The 14,928-nt window shown below is 46.3% G+C and overlaps 1 protein-coding gene across 3 annotated transcripts in view; it reads left to right on the plus strand.

Moving 5' to 3' along the window:
* Window positions 1-14,928, plus strand: part of ATAD2B (ATPase family AAA domain containing 2B) — a 790,780-nt gene that overhangs the window by 124,542 nt on the left and 651,310 nt on the right. The gene's annotated exons all lie outside the window — the stretch shown is intronic.

Consider the following 14,928-nt stretch of genomic DNA (forward strand, 5'->3'; position numbering starts at 1 on the left):
TTTTATTAGAATAGTAGTGCCTCTTGCATAGGAGGAGTAGGGCGCATGAAGCGAGTGAGCAGCCCATCTGGCAGCGAAGGTGCCCCCGCGGAGGGGGTCCATATGAGTCTCTTGCAGAAAGACAACCTGGACATTCAACCTGTCTAAGGCACCCAAGATTCGTCGGCGCTTTCTCGGGTCCCCCAGTCCCCTGACATTCCAGGTAATAGCAGTGAGCAGCCCCCCCCCTCCCCGCTCAGCGTGTGCGGCGTGGGCCATGTTCACTAAGGGAGGCAGTACAGGTGAAGAGGCCCGTTAGGCAGCAATTCCACAGGTTCAGTTGTCTATAAAGGGTGGCATACTGTGTTACTTCGAGAAATATGTGTGCAATGCTCATGCTGAAAAAAAAGAACAAACCCAAAACATTCCCTCGAGGACCCACCCTCCCACCCACTCCGACATCCCAATCATGTCGGGCATCGCCCCCACCCCGTACAATCCAACAATGTCCTAACATTTACTTATTGGGGAACACCCAAGAGGGGGACACCAGGGGTCCAGACCCGCCATCCCACTCCCCCGATATCTCACCCGCTATCCCCCGGAGCCAAGGTCCAGCGGAAGCGCGGGAAGGGGGAGATTGGTGCCAGGGCGCATTCAATTGTAAGCATCATCGGGAAACCAACTAAACCAGCAAGGCCTAACAAGTGATGGCTCAACAGTAGAGGGCTGCGATACACAGGTGTTTGCGTGAACAGCTCGAAGCCTCAACAGTAAGGCAAAGGGAGAGCAAGGCCAGCCCTGGGAGTATCAATAATGGAACATGTTAACAGCTTGAAAGCCCAACTCAGTCAATGGCAGAAGTGGGGGATCGGGACCCAGCCCTCACCAACGGGGAACGGGCCGGTTCGGAAGATGTTTTGCAGTCTTTCAGAAAGAGTTCAACTTGGGACGGATCCTGAAATACATGGGGTCTGCCAAGGTGGACCACCCGCAGCCGAGCCGGGTATAACATAGAATATTGAAGTCCTTTTTGCTGCAGCCGTTTCTTGACCGGTCCAAATTTGCGACGTGCCTCTTGCACTGACTGTGTGAAGTCCGGGAAGAAGGACAGTGTGGTATTTTCATAGAGGACAGGCTGCTTCTCCCTGGCCAGTCGGAGCAACGTGTCCCGATCTCTGTAATTCAGGAAACGGATTACTACCGGCCGCGGGGGCGCACCTGGCACGGGACGGGGGCCCAAAGTGCGGTGAGCCCGCTCAACCACCAGTTGTGGAGAGAATGCATCCGCGCCAAAGAGGTCAGACAGGAGTTTTTCTACGAAAAGTTCCATTTTCCCTACTGAGGTGGACTCCGCCAGACCAATAAGGCGGACGTTGTTGCGACGCGATCTCGCCTCTAAGTCCTCGTTCTTGTCAGCGATGACTTTCAACAGTCTCTCCATTTGCGAGACCTTGGAGGTAGTGCCCGATGCCCCATCCTCCAGCTCCGAAATCCGCTGCTCCGCTTCCTTGGCCCGTTCTTCCTGTTGGTCCAGTCTGTGCACCACGGAGTCTAAACGGCGAGACATGCCATCAATCTTAGAATCTATAGAAGTGAGGCTGGTCTGCATGTTCAAAAGGAGCGCCTTCCAGTCCACCTCTTCAGCGTCGCCCCCCTCAGGTTCTCCATCTCCCGGCGGCGAGGCCCTGGGTTTCTTCTTCTGGGACTCGAATGGGAGTTGGGATTGCTTAGCATCATTCTTCCCCATGATGGCAGGCGACGACTGAGACCTCAGTCCTGGTGGCCAACCGGGAGCCGACTCGGTATGACAGTCAATGTCTGGGTGCGTGTGGCCGTGTAGGAATCGGGTATCACGTCAAAGATTTCTCGGCGGGAGTCACTTCCGATGGCCACCAAGCGGGGGGCCCATAGATATGCAGCAGGAGGGAAGGACTGCAGCACAATGCGACAGAGTCAAGGGCCCACACCAGGAGGAAGGCCCCGGTTCCCGCCAACAACACTAGCCGGGTAGCCCTCCAACTGACCATCAGCTCGAGCCGTCCACCAGCGTATGCGGCAATCTCCTCCGTGGTCCACGCTGCGATTCGCACTCCACTGGGGTCGCCGCGACAGGGGAGGGCCCCACGCGGGGAGCCGACAGCGCCGCTCCTCAGCCAACTGCTAGATGCCCTTCGCGACCTCTGTCCCCCGCGGGGCCACCCCAGCCCGCAACTCCCCGTCCGGGTGCAATGCTTGTGGCAGGCACGACCTCACAATGAAGCTCCGAAAGAGGGGGCAATCACCACCAAGGCTCCCCTGCAGCCAATGGGGGGCAGGGCCGATCCCCACAAGTCCGTCTGGAACCGTCCCTGGGCGGGTACTTAGGGATCTAACACCTCCCGCAAGGCCATAGCATGTCCCCGCCTTACCGGCTCCTCGGGTGGTCCGTGAGGGTCCACAAGTATTCCGGCAAGTTCGCCAGCCTCCGATCTCCTCCTCCGTTGTCGGCCGCGTCTCGCGGCCCAGCGCGCACGCCGGATCCCCGGTGCAGAGTATGCGTGGCAGCCGGCGTCCGCGTTCCAGGCGAGCGGCAGCAGCGGCCTGCAGGAAGTTTCGATGGTCGCCTCCGCCGAACCGTCTCTCAGATCGCTCTCAAACTCGCTGTGGGCATTCACCGGACCTAGGACCACCAGTTGAGCCCGGTAAATCTGTAGCTCCCCGATGCAGGATGATATGGTGAAGCATGGAAGCGCCCGGCTGGCGAGAGCCTCACAGGTGTGCGGCCATGTTGGTCTGGCGCCCTCTAGCGCCCCCCAAGTAAGGAGGATAAAACTTTTGTGAGAAGTATAGACCGTTCTTGGTTATGTTGCTCTCAACAGTGCCTTGAATCTCCAGTGTACATCTGCTATATACATAAAGCACATAACCTAATGAAATGAACATCTCCTTTCATAACGCATCAATGCTTGAGCAGCACAACCTTTTGCACCATAACAATCAGAGGACAGATAGAGGGAGAAAAACTGAACTCACCAAAGGAGTCATTTATATATTTCCTCCTACATTCACCAGGGGAGAAAAAAAAGTCAGATGTGCATAAAGTTACAGGTAAAGCTTGCGAACAAGTTCTTGGATGTTGCCTTTCATGTATGTATTCTATCGAACATAAATGCATCTCAAATCCAACATGATGAAGATAACTTTTTGCAATAAACCAAATAAGATAATCCCAGACTAGTAATTCATTAGGATCAAAGTGAACAGAATGTTCCATGGAACATAAAGAAAAAAAATGATCCACACATGAAAATGGTGTGTTGCATGGAATGCCAAATCAATATCTGGATTTGCATCACAGGTAGTGAATTAACACATGTACAAGTCTCGTATATAATTTTTGCATTTTTTTACACTTTTTGTTTAGGTTTCAATTCAACCATTTGCCCTAAAGAGTTTTTGGAAGACCAAACCAAAAAAGCTACTGCACAGAATTGCCTGTTACGGTTTAAAAGTAGAACTATTTATTTCTTCTTACTTCCTTTCTGTTAGTATCATGATGTCGATGTCAAGTAACCTATGAGTGGGGGGGGACTCCCGAGATGTGCATCGATATGTGAGAATGATAATATTCTGCCTCTTATGTAGATTATATTGAATCCGATTATATGATGCCTACGTCCTAGTTTTAATGTGTGCCAGGCTGCACAGTTTCGCCTGGAAGTTGAAATAAAGAAAGGGCTGTCTGCTGGCTATCTCATGTGTTTTAAAATTTAATAAAACTTTTGCAAGGTAGCCCTCCCGGTTCTCAAGTTTAGGCTCAAATGAATGGTTCTTTGAAAGTGCTACATGCACCGAGGACATGGCTCCTTCAAGCCGCATGACCTTTGCTTTTTATAAAGCCTTTACGTTCTCAAAATGGGCCCCTTTTCGTTTTCAAGGCTCCCTCTCTGACAGCAAAGTACACTTTAAGCGGTGGGGAGAGGGCTTCGCTAGGGGCACATGAAACCCGTAGGGCAAGGCATGCTGGAGTGTGCGCTGTCAGTGCCAGTCTCCGCCTCAGTGCCCCCAACTCTACCAGGGATATCCTCTTAACAGTTTTGTGTTGCACACTGGGAGAACCTAAAAATACCTCCACTTCGTCTCAGTTTTGGTATCTTCTCAATCTTGGGTTAATAAAGGGAGAGGAGTGGGTGGCCTGTCAGAGCTGCCAACTTTAGAAGTGGGTCAAGTGTCCTGACGTCAACGTAACAACTTGTGATTGAGCAAATATAACGAAAAAAATTGACCGAACCATGCCCATGTATTCTGGAGCTCATAGCGCTGTAATGCCGTTGTTTAGAAATAAGCAACTGGCACAGTATTTGAAACGGGGATGTGGAATTCCTATAGCCCGACGCCCAGGACATATTGTTTGGGGTCAAGGGCAACACGTTTTCTTGTGTATTTTGTCCTTGGGACAAGTAGGCCCAACCCCAGGAAGCACAAACCGTTTGGCTGCCAGTGTGCAGTCCTACATTATGGATCAGGGAAGGGCACGGTACAGTTAAGGTAATATATGCGAATGCGGTTCAAACTTGTATTTATGGTTCAATAATTGAAAGCCTTTATTATTAGGGTGAGCGCTTTAAGTAAATATTGTAAGCTCTGACTGCACTACTGACAGTGGTTCCAGTATAAAAATGTGTACACACGTTTTTAAAGTTTGGCAATATGAGGCTATGTATAATGCTCCCAGAATGCTCTCTGATTTGATGCAAATATTTGCTGGAGCTTGAAAGCAAGATTAATGATTCTTTGCTTTCAAAATAAAATGTTCATAAAAAAATTAAAGCAGGAACTAAAACATTTAGCTAAACTACTGGAAAATTTCAGAAAGCATTTCTTTGCAGAATCATTTAGTAACGTGTTGATGCATGCTAGTATTCCCAAAAATATTCATAACGGAAAACCATTGTAACCAGTTTCAAAGAGATTATGTGAAACAAAAATAAACAAGCACTGGCAAAGCCACTAGGTCTGAAATTGGTGATCAGCTTTTTAATTTTGTCAATGTGTGACTTCTTTTGGCATGGTTTTTGTAAAACCCTATTGGTGTGGGAGCTTCGGGGCCCTCACCATTATAACATACATTGGCAAAGTAAAAATTGTTTTTGTTACACTGGCACTGAACAAAACTACTTTGTGTGCCAATATGTGGCTTGTGAAAGTGCAGAATGCTGTTACTCACAGTGAAACCAGCCAATACAGAGAGAGAGACCAGAATTCTAAAACGCAAAAGGTCATGGTCAACACCACACCAAATCAGTGGCCCAATTATTAAGGAAAGTCTCAAAGGTGCACCCATGGTATATATCCTTGCAGTAAGTGCAGCTATACGGCTTTTGTGAAATCCCAAAAATTTACAGAAGTAGGACAAGAAACTAGAAAATATTTCTGAACTGTATTTAAGCATGAGCAAATGCGTGTGTGTAGATTTGCTCATGCGAAAATCTGAATGTTTGCAAGTTCACTTTCCCTCCAACCTATTTTGTTCCCAACTCTGGAAGAAGGTTTACATCTGCCATTGTCAGGAGTACATTTCCAACATTTCTCAGTATAGGGAAAGATTAGAGAAGAGTTGTTGAAAACCACTAAAACATGCAAGTTAGTAGGTATGCACAGACTCAAAAGGGCATTCTAACCCTGGAACTATTGCTTACCACTACCTTCAGCCCCAGTATGTAGATCTGCAGAATAAGGGTATTGCAAGTATTCAAACACTACTATGAGATTGCTGCCATAATTTGTCGCCACACTACGTGGCACTGAAGGGATAAGTGGTTTCTGTTACAGGACAAGTAGATTTATGAAGCAACCTGCCCCATGGACAGGTAGATATTTTATTAAATTCCACACCCCTGATTGAAAGCACACTACAGTTTTTGGTCAAGTGCGCAAACAAAGTTAAGGTGTGGCTGTTTTCAGACAAGAGATCCTCAGCATTTACAACATTACGTTGTTTCTCCCCAGCCGATTCTTGTACTTGTAAGTCCTTCAAATCACATCCTGTCATATTTGTCTTTCGATTTTAAGTCAGCTTCACATTACAGCAAGTGCCAAAACATGAGTAGAAGCCAGGACTCTTGGTCCAGGGTCACGTGGTAGTCACCAGGCATGCCAACAACCCATTAGAGAAACATCCCGCATCTGTATGGGAATGCCCACTCTTTCTCCACTACAAATAGGACCTCTAGTCAGGACACAATAGCAATGGTACATGGGCCTAAACTTTTTGGGGCTTTTTTAGATAGCACAAACTTGACCCAATGACACGCCTTGGTTCTGTAACCAGGTCTTTGCCGGGACCTCCACTTTTCGAGTGCATCTGTGGTTTCTGCAGGGCTCTCAGGCTAGCAAGATTATCCCCACTCCCCACTTCTGCTTTACTCATCCCAAAGCTCCTTCTACTGCTGGGAACTCCAAAAAAGCACTTTCTAGACCCTTCTCTCTTATATCCCTCCACTATCTTTTTCAATCCAAATAACAGACCCACATGTCCACTGCTCAAATTAATTTAATTTATCCTTATACTAATTCTCCACTAATCCTGTTTGGGTTCCGGACTAGTGTGCTACCTGCCGAAAAGCGCTAAAGCACCTCATCGGGGGTAGCAAGCGCCATATAAATGCAAACCCTTCCCTCTTCTATTCCTCTAATATCCCTTTTCAATCCAAATAACAAACTCACATGTACGCCACTCAAATTTATTTAATACTTTCCTATACTAATTCACCACTAATCCTTTTTCGGTACCAGAGTAGCGTGCTACTCGGCGAAAAGCTCTTCCATGCCTTATCAAGGGTAGTAAGCGCTATATGAATGCAATTACAACACCACCACACGGCTCCAGTGAAAGCAGCTTGATGCAGGGGCTTTTTTGGGCAACTGGAATTATGTGGGTGGAAAGTAAATTATACGTCATGAAATGGAAAATTATGCAGCATAATGCAGCACATTTTGTAATAGTATTACTTATTTAGTCCGGTCTAAAACTAAAATTAAGGACTCTATATTAAATGTGTTAACGCTTAAACAACACCTTTAAGTACAGGCATGGACATCTCCTTAATAATCTCTTATAAGGTCCCAAAGGATAGACCTATTGGCAATGCCAATGCTTGTAATATTGGGGAGGTGGGAGCCACCAGGCAGCCTGCCACATGCTCACCTGTAGCACTTCAAAATTGGAGGGACACTCAAAGCCCTGGGATGGCAGAGATGCCTCACAAACGAAACCCCATTGCGGTGCAGGACTATGATGCCACAGGTCTCAAGGTTGCGAGGATTCAGGTCATGGTCCATGAATGGCATTTCCAATTTGGGGGAAGCTCTGGGGGACAACAACATTAAATTCTTTATAGACTTTCAAACAGAGTTTGACCTGCACCGCATGCAGTGTTTTTAGATGTCTACAGCCCCAACATGCTGTCACACTCTACATGGCAGAGCCCCATGAGATATCAGAGAGCAGATTTATAAAACAAACAAAAAAACCTTTGACTTTTGAAATGTGGCCTTATTTTATTGATGATGGACACAAAATGTATATCATAGCTGGGTGGGCTATGCCTGTATAGAGTTATTTATATTAGATGACACCATCTCCTATTGCATATGGCCAGAGGTATTTCACATTGGCCTATGACTGCATGTGAGATAGCCTCAGTCAACACATGTGAATGTTCAGAATCCTGAATGAAGGCCACCTTTCACTACTTTTATGGAATGGTGAATATCCAACTTCATCCTGGTTTGGAACAAAATCACTATAGATGTTTGGGCGTTGTATGTATTCTGAATTATGTTCTCCAGTTCCAAATAAAAAATGCTGAACGTCTGCTGGGATTTGATCCACGTTTGGTTTCTTCCCCTAATGTTCTCAAGGAAATGATCATCAGTTTTCCAGATGCTAAATTGAGGACACATTTTCTATAAATTCACAAATATCTTCCTCATACTTGAAAGGCAAAAATATGATATGCTGAGTAAAACGTACACCCTAGAGGAGCAGTAGACTGTCCGTTAAGTCCTTTGCCACAGAGTTCCAAAGAACAACTAGTGCGCTCACATTCTATATTCATGGCAAAAATGTGGCACAACTGAACACCATGTTGCTGAAATAGGAGCTATAGAATTGTACTGTTTTCCTATAGAGGAGATCGCTGTAAACTAACAAGTTTGTTTTTTTTTTAAACTTTATTTTCCAGTTTGCAACATGTTAAAGGATACATGTATGCAAAACAGTTCACCGTCAATTGCAGTATTTTTGTCGCATTAATAAAACATTGTCATGTAGCATTACAATATTGACATGACTGTCATGGCTGGTATGAAGAAATCAATGATACAATAAAGTTGTCACCCCGAAAGCCCCCCTCTGCCCCCAACTGCTGCTGTCCCCCGGCAGCGCAGGGACCCCAAAATAGTAGAAATAGTGAACATAATCGGCCAAACATTCAGGCTCTTCCATGTCTGTCTAGAGGCACTGGAGTATGATTAAGCCGAAAGGATTGAAGCCGGCTACCCCACTCTCTCCGGGACAATGCCATGGTCTAGTTGAGATTTGGAGTCCTGCCGCAGACCCTCCACGTTGGAACGATATGGGCCCCCATATGTCATTAGGATGGGAAGAGCTAGGCATTATGCTGGCATAGACCTCGCTATTGGTATTACAGTAGGCCAGGCTGTGCAGCCAACCCTGTAAGGTAGGTGCGGACTTGCGGCCCCAATGTATTACTATCTCTCTTTTCACCAGCAACAGTCCCAGTGATGCCAATCGTCTAACTCCTTTGGGGAAGTTAACCGTGTATCTCAGTAAGGCCACTTCCGGAGTTGGAAAAAGGGGCAGGTTAATAATTTTGGCTAAAATGCTGTGTATTTGTTCCCAGTAGGACTGCAGCCTAGGACATGTCCATTTAAGATGTGCAAAGTGTGTATTGGGTGCAGCGCATTTCTGGCAGTTATGCGGTCTGGATTGGTCTAGTCCGTGCGCTTTAGCAGGGGTGAAGTAAATTCAGCGTAAAAATTTGAAATGTAGAAGTTTGTGCCTGCTGTTGAGAGAGACTTCTTTTGTTACTGCACAACACTTGGCCCACTGCTCATCCGTAATCGGGTGGCCCAAGTCTGTCTCCCAGTCATTACGGACCTTGTTGTCTACCGGCCTCATGCCAGGCCATGCTTTATCTAATTTAGAAATTAGATGTGCACTACTCGTGCTCTCAATGATCAACGTAAGAGGGGTGAAAGACTGGTTCTATCGGAAAATTAGGCAGTGTGGCGTGCAAAGCTGAACGGATGCGACCTAGGACAAATTTATCCAAAAAGCTGCTGTCGTGAAATCGGGCTTCGTCTACAAGCGAGAAGATGTGGCCCTCTGGATATAAATCGCCCATTTTAAAAAAGCGAATGTGGACAAAGAGCGCTTTACCAGTCTTTCACCAGTTATTGGCAGCCAGCAAGCTTTGGGGATGGGTAAGGCAGAGTAATATAATGCCGTGGCGCCGGTCAACTGCCTCTCATTTATCCCATGCCCAACTTGTCGTGGAGACAGTTTGTATGTCATAGGGTCCCTAGGTACGCCCTTGGGCAGAACAGTGGCTAACCGCTCCGGCAGAACAAAGTCTGCTTCAGGGCGAAGAAATGGGATCCTGGCATCTGGGTGAAACCATGCATGAGCATAGCAGCATTGGGCCACCAGATAGTACAATTGTAGATCTGCGACACCATACCCCCCTCTGTTATATGGCAGGGTGAGCACTTGCCATCTAACACGTGCCTGCTTCCCTCCCCAGACCAATCGTGTAAGTTGTGCGTGCAATGCCCGTAAGAAAACGTTTGGGAGGGGTATGAGGATATTGTTAAAAAGGTATAAGAATTTAGGGAGCACCACCATCTTCAGGATCACCACACGGCCGGCAATTGATAACGCAGTCATCGTTCCACCTGAGTCTCAAGTGTTCCAAGGGCCTGCCCATTGTTTAAGCGGATGATCTGGGCAGTGTCTAGGTGGATATGGATCCCCAGGTACTTGACCGAGTCTGTGCACCATTCAAGTGGCAATTGGCACTCCCATGGCATCGTGCTCGATGTTAAAGGAAAAATCACTGATTTTTGCCAATTGATGCAGAAAAGGCAGAATCTGAGGATTTCTCTGATGAGCGGCTCTAAATTTACCTGGGGTTCCCTGACGTAGGATTGTGAGGGCCGGTGTTGAATTGTAAACCCCGCTGTAAATGTCGCTCCTGAAAATGGCGAATTAAGGGATCCATTTACCAGGATAAACAATAGAGGGGATAGGGGACAGCCCTGACGTGTGCCGCGGGAAAGCTTGAAGGGTCGGGAGAGCGTGCCGTTTAAGCGAAGTCTCGCCGTGGGTCTGCTGTATAATAATGCGGTGGTAGCAATAAATCCCATGGGCATGCCCATATGGCACATCACTGAAATAAAAAAGGGCCACTCCAAGGAGTCGAATACCTTCTCCTCATCTAAAAGGATTGCAGCCGCAGGGACCTCAAGATTAATCCTGTGTAGGACTGCAAAAAGTGTCCTGAGATTGAGCGAGGTGGATCGGTGTGGTACGAAGCCCGATTGGGCCAAGGATATGATAAACTCCATTAATTGGGACAGACGATTGGCGATGACCTTGGCTAAGATTTTATAGTCTAAATTTAGTAGGGACAGAGGCCTGTAGGATCCTCACAGGGTTGGGTCTTTACCAGGTTTGGGGAGTAAGATAATAACCACCTCGGAAAAGTGTGTGGGGGGTAGTATTTGTTGCTCGAGGGCCTCCACGTAAACCTCGATGTAAACTAACGAGTTGATGGGTTTCATTTAGGAATTGGTCAGTACTCTGGAATACTAAAATGATGGCACGTTTTCTATAATTTCACAAACATCTGCCTCATCCATTGCATAAGTAAGTCAGGGAGGCTGAGTGGAAACGTGAACTCCCAACAGCTGCAGCAGTCTAAAAGTTGATTCTCCACTGGTCTACTGTGCCTTCACCACAGATTTCTAATGAACAATTAGAGTACTAACATTCTATATTCATTAAAAAATGAATGTGTGTTAGACCTGTCAGCCTTAGGGTGGTCTGCCCCCAAAACATTTAGCTTTGGACCGCCATGTTTTTTATGTATCTTTGTTGGCCTTAGGACCCTGAGCACTCTACCACTGCTAACCAGTGCTTAATGTGCTTCTTCTCTAAACATGCTTATTTTTGGTGTATACCTGATTGGCCTATTTAATTTACTTGCAAGGACCACACCATTTACACAGGGCCTGTAAGTTAAAGACCACAAGTGGACTTGCAGTATTGATTGTGCCACCCACATGAGTAGCCTTTCAAAGTTATCCTAGACCTGCCATTGCAGCACCTGTTGTGCAGGCTACTGCCACCTTGACTTGACATTTAAAACCTACTTACCAACCCTTAAACTCCCATTTTATTACATATGTCACACCTAAGGTAGGCCCTAGGTAGCCCTAAAGGCAGGGTGCAATGCAAGCAAGAGGTATGGCATGCACCTTTTGGTTTACATGTCCTGGTAGTGACAAAAAGCCCTTTTCATTTTTTACTACTGTGAGGCCCAACCCTCTCATAGTGTAGCATTGGGAATGCCTTAATAATCTTTTAAGCTGTAATTCCTGATCAGAGAGGATTACCTTTTTGATGTTTCATATGTTTGGAATGGTATAGAGAAGTTCTACTTATTGGTGAGGTTGGGTTTAACTTTACTATTTTAGAAATGCCATTTGTAGAAATTGCAAAAACTACAGTTGATGGACAGAATGCAGAACAATGTCATACATTCACCCCAGTACAGAGATCTGGGCCTAAATCCATCGTTTTGTTGCTCACCATGCCGTTCCAGTTTGAACCCAGCCATATGCAAATCAGTCTTGACCCTGTGCCTCATGGGTACGGTCCTCCCTGGACTGTAAACAAGTAGCCTAGGACCGGTTTCGGGTTTTCACCCCTCTTCAGCCAGGATAGCTTGATTCCAGTGGCAAGGAGAGTACGAGACCCACATCTGGGCATACCCTTCCCACTCGGGATGACAAATGCAAAAACAACAGTTGATGGACAGAATTCAGAACAATGTCATGCATTCACTCCAGAAATTGGACATTTCCCTGCGCGTATTGTGACAGTGTCTTAAATACATGCCTGGGGTGAGCTTTCCCTCTAGACAGCCACAACACAGGGCACTCAACGGCATCTGCATTCATCTGTCTACTGATGGGTCATCCTGGGCAGGAGGGAGGAGAGGAGGTAACGCGTCACTTTAATATGTAGTGTCCTGCCTCCACACAAAGGGCTGATTTAACTCCATAGCTAGGCTGGCAGACCAGACTGGGCTGAAAGGGGACTTTTGCACTTCAGAGAGTTCTTTTGAAGTCACCCCCACATCGAAGGCACGTTTGGGTAAAAGTACCGGGTCTCTAACCTGTCTAATTAAACAGGTTTTGGACCTATAACCAGACAGCGCTGGCTCTACAGCTGCACATTGCCACAAGGAACTGCTGTACTGCCAGGAAGGGACTGCCACTCTTCATTGCTCTGCTTTGTTGGCCTGCTGCTTGTTGAGTTGCAGAAGGGACTGCTACTTTGTCACTTGCCTTGTTGTGCTGGCCTGCTGCCTGCTACGTTTGTGCTGTGTGGATTAAAAGCATTCTCCAAGGTCTTGTTGGCTTGCCTCCTGTTCCCCAAAGTCTCAGGGCCATCAAACACTTGCCCTTTTTCCAGTCCCTGCTATGGCATTTTGCACCTGTGCTCCGGCAGTCAGCTGGTGACTACAGACAAATCTCTCTTAATATTCTGCTCATGGTGGGAGTAGAGTGACCGCTTCACCCTCTGGCAGATTGAGAGCGTGCGATAACCAGTGTCAGCACTGCCCTCCACATGGGCCAAGAGAGATTGAGTGCTGTTTGTTCCCATGTTTCCAACGCAAACGTCCGAGAGGAGACTGCCGAGCACCACCTTTTTGCAGCGTGGCCCCACCTGAACCTGGGACCGCGACCAAGCACTCAGTTCCTGCCAGCCCGAGCGCCCCTCCTCTTCACTTGATACTGTAGCACTCTGGGTGGATTCTCCAGCGTGCTTTGCTGCCCCTGTTGTCTTGATGACCAGGACTCACCTGCTACACCACCTTACTGGATCAGACCTTGCCGAACTACATCATGCGCCGCCTCCATCAACGAAGGGAGCTGCAGCACAACTCACCAAACTACTGCCTTTCTTACATCAAAAGTACTGTGATTCCCCGAGACTTGTGAGGTCTCTGCAGCCGGTCTATGCGACATTGGGAGTGTGTTTTTTTTTTTTTTTTTTTTTTTACCAGCATTCCAGTCTTGAGGGACCGAGCAGAGACGTCTTCAGTGAGGACTTGGAGGGAGTACTACACTTGCATTGAGAAAGTACCTGTGCCCTTCCATTCTAGTATTACCACAAAGATTGTAAGGGGAGCAAAGATAATTTGCAGCACTGCTATTGTTAGCACTTGCATAACTTGAAAAGCATACATGGGAATCTTTTTGTTTTGGTCTTGCTTTTTTCAGAACATAACCTGTGTGGAGTCTTTGTGTATCCATTGTGTTACTGCGTGTTGTGCACAAATACTATTCACATTGCCTATTTTGAATATCCTGCCTGCTCTGCATCATGCTGCCAGAGGGTGAGCACAGGTTATCTCAATTGTGTATCTAGCTTACCCTGACTAGAGTGGTGGGTAATGCCTGGCTTGGGTGTACACTTTAGCCAACCAGGAACACCATGTCCAATTGCCACTTTGCTGATAGGAGATATGGAGTTTAAATTCTTTCCCATGGAGCTGGCTTAAGTAAACGGGCCTTGAAGTGTTTAACGCCGATATGAACCTAGCTGGTTAAAAATATGAGGGGAAGTATAGATACACACAGTCAGTGCTGGCATAATCTGTTATAAGGTGCTAAAAGTAGTTAATGAGGGGGAGCTTTGCCTAAGTCCAGCATCCCCTTTCCACATCTGTTTCCTCAGGTTATTTTTCCTGTATGACGATTAATACTTCCATTTACATGTGTGGCAGTAGTTTTTTTTAAGAGGTGCAGAAAGCTATTTGTAGAGTGATGTTTCTATTTAAAACAAATAGATTTGTTTCTGTGGGGAGTGAAACCTTGCAAATTAGCTGCTGTTTGGACATTTCATTTGTCCCATTTCCATTTGTGTGCATTGGCTTAAAAATATTTTTTATTTTGAATTCAATATATGGAACTTATAAAACCCATTTAAAAGTATATATTGCCTATAAAAATGTTGCATCGTATACTTCAGAAACAACTACATACTAAGGTAATAAAAACATATTTCAAAACAAGTAACGTAAACCAGGCAGGCTCCTTTTTATAGCCTAGAACTGTCCTAAACTACACAATTTCGTATACTTTAATAATATTTTGCAGCCAAAGTGAAAGAATTCTTTTAGTGTACTCATTAATTTCAGGAACATGTACTGACCAAGATGAGAACCATTATTTTTATGAACATATTGAGCCTCCTGTATAGGAAAGTGATAGGCCGCTGCAGATGACAACTGTGGAGTCAGTCTCCCAATGCAGGCACATTCTGCGAGCTAGATGTATATTCTAGCTCTTTATTACAACTCTCTGATAGTTACTGCCAGCTATAATGGGAGGAAGTCATAGTGATGTGTGGGTCTTACTGTAATGAGGCTTATGAGGTACGTGCTATGAATCTCTTGGGTACATATTGTGTGGTTAGAAGGCAATCGAAATGCACCATTTTTGGTAATGTACCGTACAGAAGTGGTCATAGAAGCCATCATGTACCTGACTCGTGTAGAACTCTTCTGTATAATATAGTGATAATACTTTACCATGCGTGCCAATAATGTAGTATGGAGGGCTGTACCTTTCTGTACTCTGGGCGTG

Source organism: Triturus cristatus, chromosome 6, assembly GCF_964204655.1.
Source record: "Triturus cristatus chromosome 6, aTriCri1.1, whole genome shotgun sequence".
Taxonomy (NCBI): Eukaryota; Metazoa; Chordata; class Amphibia; order Caudata; family Salamandridae; genus Triturus; species Triturus cristatus.